This window comes from Nicotiana tomentosiformis, chromosome 10 (assembly GCF_000390325.3).
Source record: "Nicotiana tomentosiformis chromosome 10, ASM39032v3, whole genome shotgun sequence".
Classification (NCBI taxonomy): domain Eukaryota; kingdom Viridiplantae; phylum Streptophyta; class Magnoliopsida; order Solanales; family Solanaceae; genus Nicotiana; species Nicotiana tomentosiformis.
Window position 1 is genome coordinate 19729825 of NC_090821.1, and position 7811 is coordinate 19737635.

The 7811-nt window shown below is 37.7% G+C and overlaps 1 non-coding gene across 1 annotated transcript; it reads right to left on the reverse strand.

Annotated features, from left to right (window-relative positions):
• Positions 1–7724: 7724 nt before the first annotated feature.
• Positions 7725–7806, reverse strand: TRNAS-UGA (transfer RNA serine (anticodon UGA)). The gene has a single exon. It is a non-coding gene; the product is annotated as a tRNA-Ser (tRNA).
• Positions 7807–7811: the final 5 nt, after the last annotated feature.

A 7811-nucleotide genomic window follows, 5' to 3' on the forward strand; every position in this document is an offset into this window, starting at 1 on the left:
TGATTATTAAATATTGTTCGACAATACTCTTAATGAAATCATAGTGTGGAAGCAATTAGGTAATCAATGTATTCACTTATTGCTTACTCATTGGCTGTTTAGGTATTTTATTCATGAAGTTGATTATATGCAGAGGTTCTCCCTGACGTATCTTCTCTGAGGAACACTGAAGCGGATGAAACTCGAGGCTTGTCAAGGTGAGGTAGTGCAGTTGGCTGCAGTCCTGAATGGTGACCATTTCTTGAGCATGAAATGTCAAAGAAAATGAATGTATGTAAGAGGTGCAGTTTCAAGATTTATTAGAGCAAGCAAAGAGGCTATTAAGTTAGGAGCTCATGTGTCTGCAATTGTTGACATGAGATCTGCTCTTACCTCCAGATCCTCACTCCACAACTAGTAAATTAATGAACCTTTTGTTGAGGTTTTTTGTTATTTAAGATGAAATAGTCTTAAAATGAGGGTGAATGAGAAATGGAGGGAAAATGAAATTTTTGAGAAAAATTTTAAGTTTCCCCCTCTTGACAATGAGACATTGTCCCTTATTGGAAGAGGAAAAGATTTTTGGTGGGTATATATATAATTGCTCTTCTTGTAGCTCTTAAAGAGTTAAGAAGAAAGCAAGCCTCGCGCCGTCGTCGTCGCTCGCTCAGCTCGGATTCGGCTTTGGCTTTGGCTTCGGCTTCGGATTTTGCTACCGAACTTTGTGTTCGCTGAAACACTGGGTTTGAAGTACCGCTACACCAGTGCGTGATTCGTTCTATCCTGGGAGGAAATAATCCATAACCTTGGGTACTAGGAGGGGATTAAATTCCTTAAGAAAATACTGTGAATTCAGTGAGCTCGAATTAATTACTGTTTCATTACGATAACTTATATTTCACAGAATTATTATTTACAAATACAGCAATATTGACGGGACTAACAATCTTAAGGAATTTAATTATTTATTTCTGTATTTGTGTTATTCTTATTAAAACCTTTTGTGGTTTTGTGTACTCCCGTTTTGGAGAGCAAAGCCTTCGTGGCGTTTTGTTGGAGATTAAAATCTACGTGATTTTTACTCCAGTTTGAAAACGTTTATTAAACGTTTGTTTGTGTCATTCTTTTACAGAAAAAATGACGACTGAAAGCGAAAACCAAGCTGTTCCGACGGTGACTGTCAACGCATCGACAAGCCGAACACCTGCGTTGGCACCGGCAGAAAAATTCAAAAAAAATTTCGGGATTGATTTCAAGCGCTGGCAGCATAAGATGTTCTTCTACTTAACTATGCTATGTCTACAGAAGTTCATCAAGGAAGATGTTCCTGATCTGCCAGATAAAACTCCAGAGAATGAACGCTTTATCGTGATTGAAGCGTAGAAGCATTCTGATTTTTTATGCAAGAATTATATTCTTAGCGGTCTGGATGATAATCTGTATAATGTATACAGTGGCGTGGAGACGTCAAAAGAATTGTGGAATGCACTTGAAAAGAAATATAAAACTGAAGATGCCGGGATAAAGAAATTCGTTGCCGCAAAATTTTTAGACTACAAAATGGTAGATAGCAAGTCTGTTATTACCCAAGTCCAGGAATTGCAAATGATTATTCATGATCTATTTGCTGAAGGTCTTGTCATCAATGAAGCATTCCAAGTAGCAGCAATGATTGAGAAGTTGCCTCCGTTGTGGAAGGACTTCAAAAATTATTTGAAACACAAACGAAAGGAAATGTCCCTTGAAGATCTCATTGTTTGGTTGAGAATCGAAGAGGACAATAAAGCTGCTGAAAGGAGAGGCCGTGAAAATTCAACAATAATGGGAGAAAATATTGTTGAAGATAACAAAAAGAGGAAGAAGGCTTCTGGTCCGAAATACAACCCAAGCAAGAAGCGGTTCAGTGAAAACTGCTACAACTGTGGAAAAATCGGACACAAATCTAAGGAGTGTCGTGCTCCGAAGAAAGACAAGAAAAAGGGTCAAGCAAACATGGTAGTAAAGCATGATGATGTTGATAACTTGTGTGCCATGCTTTCTGAATATAACTTGGTGGGAAATCCTAAACTGTGGTGGTTTGATTCAGGAGCCACTCGCCATGTTTGTGCAGTTAGAGAAACTTTTGCTACTTATGCTCCTGCTGGACCCGGAGAGACAGTTTATATGGGAAATACTTCAACAGCAAAAGTTGAAGGATATGGGAAGATATTTCTGAAAATGACTTCTGGCAAGGTCATGACTTTGAACAATGTCCTTCATGTTTCCGAAATGAGAAAGAATTTAGTCTCTACTGGACTTCTTGTTAAGCACGGTTTTAAGTGCGTTTTTGTGTCCGACAAGGTTGTCATAAGTAAGAATGAAATATTTGTAGGAAAAGGTTACCTCACCGAGGGCCTTTTCAATCTAAATGTAATGGTTGTGGAAAACAATAATAATATTTCAGCTTCTTCTTACTTACTTGAGTCAAATGATTTATGGCATGTACGTTTGGGTCATGTCAATTATAAAACCTTGCGGAAAATGATTAACTTGGAAGTACTGCCTAAGTTTGAATGCAAAAAATCAAAATGTCAAACATGTGTGGAATCTAAGTATGTTAAACATTCTTATAAGTCAGTTGAAAGGAATTCAAATCCTTTAGACTTAATTCACACAGATATTTGTGACATGAAGTCAATACCATCTCGCGGTGGAAAGAAGTATTTCATAACTTTTATTGAAGATGGTACTTGATATAGCTATGTTTACTTACTGAATAGTAAAGATGAAGCAATAGACGCATTCAGGCAATATAAAAATGAAGTTGAAACACAACTTAACAAGAAAGTAAAAATGATAAGAAGTAATAGGGGTGGTGAATATGAATCTCCTTTTGAAGAAATATGTTTAGAATATGGAATTATTCATCAAACAACAGCCCCTTACACGCCCTAATCTAATGGGGTTGCGGAAAGAAAGAATCTCATATTAAAGGAGATAATGAACGCGTTGTTGATAAGTTCTGGTTTGCCACAGAACTTGTGGGGGGAAGCCATTCTTACGGCTAATCGAATATTAAATCGAGTGCCCCATAGCAAAATACAATCCATTCCATATGAAAAATGGAAAGGAAGGAAGCCCAACTTGAATTATTTTAAAGTGTGGGGGTGTTTGGCAAAAGTGCAAGTTCCTAAACCCAAAAGGGTAAAGATAGGACCGAAAACCGTTGATTGTGTTTTCATAGGATATGCGACAAATAGTAAAGCATATCGATTTCTGGTTCATAAATCAGAAAATCCCGACATTCATAATAATACGGTTATAGAATCAGATAATGCTGAGTTCTTTGAAAATATATATCCGTATAAAAAGGAATGTGAGTCGTTTGATGAAGGATCTAAACAACCTCGGGAAGAAACAAAAGAAAGTATATGTAATCAGGAGGATCCAAGACGTAGTAAACGTCAAAGAACGTCTACTTCATTTGGACCAGATTTTGTGACTTTCTTATTGGAGAATGAGCCTCAAATATTTAAAGAAGCTATGACTTCTTCGGAATCATTGTTTTGGAAAGAGGCAGTCAATAGTGAAATAGAATCCATATTGAACAACCATACATGGGAATTGGTTGATCTTCCTCCTGGAAATAAACCTTTGAGTTCTAAATGGATTTTTAAGAGAAAAATCAAAGATGATGGCACTATTGATAAATTCAAGGCAAGACTCATAGTCAAAGGGTATAAACAACGAGAAGGTCTAGACTACTTTGATACATACTCTCCAGTTACAAGAATTACATCCATACGGATGTTAGTAGCATTAGCTGCAGTGTATGGTCTTGAAATTCATCAAATGGATGTTAAGACGGCCTTCTTAAACGGAGAGTTAGAGGAAGAAATTTATATGGAACAACCTGAAGGGTATGTGGTTCCAGGTAAAGAAAAGAAAGTATGTAGACTTGTTAAGTCTCTTTACGGACTAAAACAAGCACCCAAACAATGGCATGCGAAATTTGACCAAACAATATTGTCAAATGGTTTTAAGATAAATGAATGTGATAAATGTGTGTACATTAAAAATATTCCAAATCACATAGTTATTGTTTGCCTATATGTGGATGATATGCTGATAATGAGTAATGACATTGCCAACATAAATGCTACTAAGCGTATGCTCAATAACAAGTTTGATATGAAAGACTTGGGAGTTGCTGATTTAATTCTGGGAATTAAGATCCATAAGACTCCTCAAGGTCTAGCATTGTCACAATCTCATTATATTAAGACAGTACTTGAAAAATTCAAGCACTTAGGCTTTAAAGTTGCAAAGACTCCAATTGACGTGAATCTTGCATTAGCAAAGAATAAAGGCCAAAGCATATCACAATTGGATTATGCTCGTGTGTTGGGATGCTTAATGTATATCATAAATTGTACACGACCAGATATAACTTGTGCTATAAGTAAACTGAGTCAATATACGAGCAATCCAGGCCAATCTCATTGGATGGCAATGAAACGAGTTTTGGGATATTTAGAACATACCCAGAACTTTGACTTGCACTACAGTAAATTTCCTGCGGTGATTGAGGGATACTGTGATGCAAATTGGATCACCGGTTCAACTGATTCTAAGTCCACGAGTGGATATGTATTCACTATTGGTGGAGGAGCGGTATCTTGGAAGTCGTCCAAACAAACATGTATTGCCCGCTCTACAATGGAGGCTGAATTCATAGCCTTAGATAAAGCCGGTGAAGAAGCTGAATGGCTCCGGAATTTCTTGGAAGACATTCCATTTTGGCCCAAACCGTTGGCACCAATATGCATACATTGTGATAGTCAAGCGGCAATTGGAAGGGCTGGGAGCGTTATGTATAACGGTAAATCTCGTCATATACGACGAAGACATAAAACCGTTAGGCAATTACTCTCTAGAGGAATTATCACGATTGACTATGTAAAGTCAAGTGATAATGTGTCGGATCCACTTACAAAAGGCCTAACTAGAGAGGTAGTTGAGAAATCATCAAGGGGAATGGGGCTATGGCCGAGAACAAGTCATTGTGGCGGTAACTCTACCTAGAAGACTGGAGATCCCAAGATCTAGGTTCAAGGAGATCAAACAAAGTCATTAATGACGGTTCAACATTGTCAAATAAAATTTTAGTCCGTTCTCGTGATGAGACAATGTTCAGTACCAAGGATAAAGCATTAAGGCTTTTTAATGATTTCTAAATTTGATACGGGGTATATCAAATAGTGTATCTACAGGATGACACATTTAGGAATCACCTATGTAAGTGTGAAGTGTTAGCCGCTTCAAGGAGAACTTTGTAAGGCCAGTTCTCTACGCACTTATAAAACCAGGCGGTGTTCATGGCTGAAACGAACACAACAATGAGAACCAAAGACGGTTAAGGGTTGATTGTGTGACTTATGGTTGTCTAGGTATACACCAAAGATCGACGGTTCAAAGATATCAAATCTACCGATTGACTGAGTATATCCGACATAAGTTCACTACGGAAAGTTCAAAGGGAAACCTACTTATCCAGATGCGATTAATCCTTGCTTGTAAATCACACAGTTTTTCCATGCATACTTCCGTGATATAGCCATTCCCTCATTCATGTGGGGGATTGTTGAGGTTTTTTGTTATTTAAGATGAAATAGTCTTAAAATGAGGGTGAATGGAAAATGGAGGGAAAAATGAAATTTTTGAGTAAAATTTTAAGTTTTTCCCTCTTGACAATGAGACATTGTCCCATATTGGAAGAGGAAAAGATTTTTGGTGGGTATATATATAATTACTCTTCTTGTAGCTCTTAAAGAGTTAAGAAGAAAGCAAGCCTCGCACTGTCGTCGTCGTCGCTCGCTCGGCTCGGCTTCGGCTTCGGCTTCGGCTTCGGCTTCGGCTTCGGATTCGGATTTGGATTCGGTCAAATGATCGATTGATTGATTAATTTTTTGGACCAAATATTATCCGCATTTATTACGGATATGTTCCAATCCGTGTATTGACCACCAGCTGCAATAGCAGCCGCCTATAAATATGTGCAGCAGCTGTTGAAGAAATACACCAAACTGAAAACGCTCAACTTTGGCTATACATTGCACTCCTTCCTCTCAGTATTTCCATACGATTTTCTGAGTTTCTACTCATTTGTTCTGCATTGTTTTAACTTCAAACAAAGCAACTGTAAGTGTGATTTGCTACCGAACTTTGTGTTCGCTGAAACACTGGGGTTTGAAGTACCGCTACACCAGTGTGTGATTCGTTCTATCCTGGGAGGAAATAATCCATAACCTTGGGTACTAGGAGGGGATTAAATTCCTTAAGGAAACACTGTGAATTCAGTGGGCTTTAATTAATTACTGTTTCATTGCGATAACTTATATTTCACAGAATTATTATTTACAAATACAGCAATATTGGCGGGACTAACACCTTTTAGTTAGAATATGCATGGTATATTTATGCCCATGTAGTTAATTACTTGCTAGGTCTATCCTCTAAATCCATAGAACAACAAGTTGCAGCTGAAAATGAGTTTTTAGTACCTCTGATCTAGCAATGTTTAACCCTTAGTAGTTCGCAGAACCCTTTTTGAATGCCAATGGATGAGGTTTTTAAGTATCTGAGGTTTCAACATGAATGTACAATGGATGTCAGTGCAGAGCAGAAAGATGTATTCAGCTCATGAGTTCTAATAAAGCCCCATAAGTCGTGTATGGTAGTAGTCTTTGTTTGATGATAACGGGAAGGACAATTGACTGCCCAATTACTTGTAGTAAAGAAAGATTTTAACTGGACCAAACGTGCTTGGACTCTTTTCTTCTTCTTCTTTGTTTTTTTTTTTTAATCACGAGAAGTTATTGCTCCTTCTAGTTGTTAAAGGTCCGAGAATCATAACAATTTATTATAAAACTGTGGTAAAAGAATGTAAAACTGCTTCTTTTTTTTTAAAAAAAAATTCCTTCTATCATACTGCACTTTGGAGTAACCGCAGTCTGCACATTAAGAAGAATAGGCCAAAACCAATGCTCTACGGTAAGGCTTGGTTCCTCATTGGTAAAGATTTTATCATCTCAATGCAATATAGCACCCGCGAATAAATTTTTAAAAAAAAAAAAAAAAAATTGAATTTTTTCTGTCATAGTAGCTTTTGTCATCTCCCTCCCATCCACCTTGTCCAGTTCTTCTTCCATTCCAGGGTTCCTGTTCATTTTCCTAACTTTGGAGGCAAGAGGAAAAAGTATAAAATTTCCCCAACTTGCTTAGTGCCTATTGTTGTTGTTGTTTTAGTTTCTTTTGATGTCAATAGGCCGACAAAGCCGTACAATCTTTCACGTATACGACATATGTCTACAAGTCTCTAAGGGTACATAATTGTCATAAAGGTCAGGACAGAGCCCCGCCATACCAAACCATACACATCTAAATCATACTGACCAAACAAGCAACTCCGGAGCAAATGAAGTGCACCAATATCTTCTGCTGAGCTGATCGTCTAATTGGAGGACTCTCGACCTGTCTATCGAGACCTGCGGGCATAAAACACAGCGTCCCCAGGCAAAAGGGACGTCAGTACACATAATGTACCGAGTATGTAAGGAATGAAAATATGTAAATAATATACATAAAAAAAACATGGATTAAAAGACTCGACATGTACGTCTGCATAGCTCTGTTGTTACCTAAGTATAAACATTTACTTTTTGCCCTAAAATTAGTGAAGAAATGCAGGAAAAAAAAGAAGTGTGCGTCGACAGCAGGGTTCGAACCTGCGCGGGCGAAGCCCAACAGATTTCAAGTCTGTCTCCTTAACCACTCGGACATATCAACAGTTG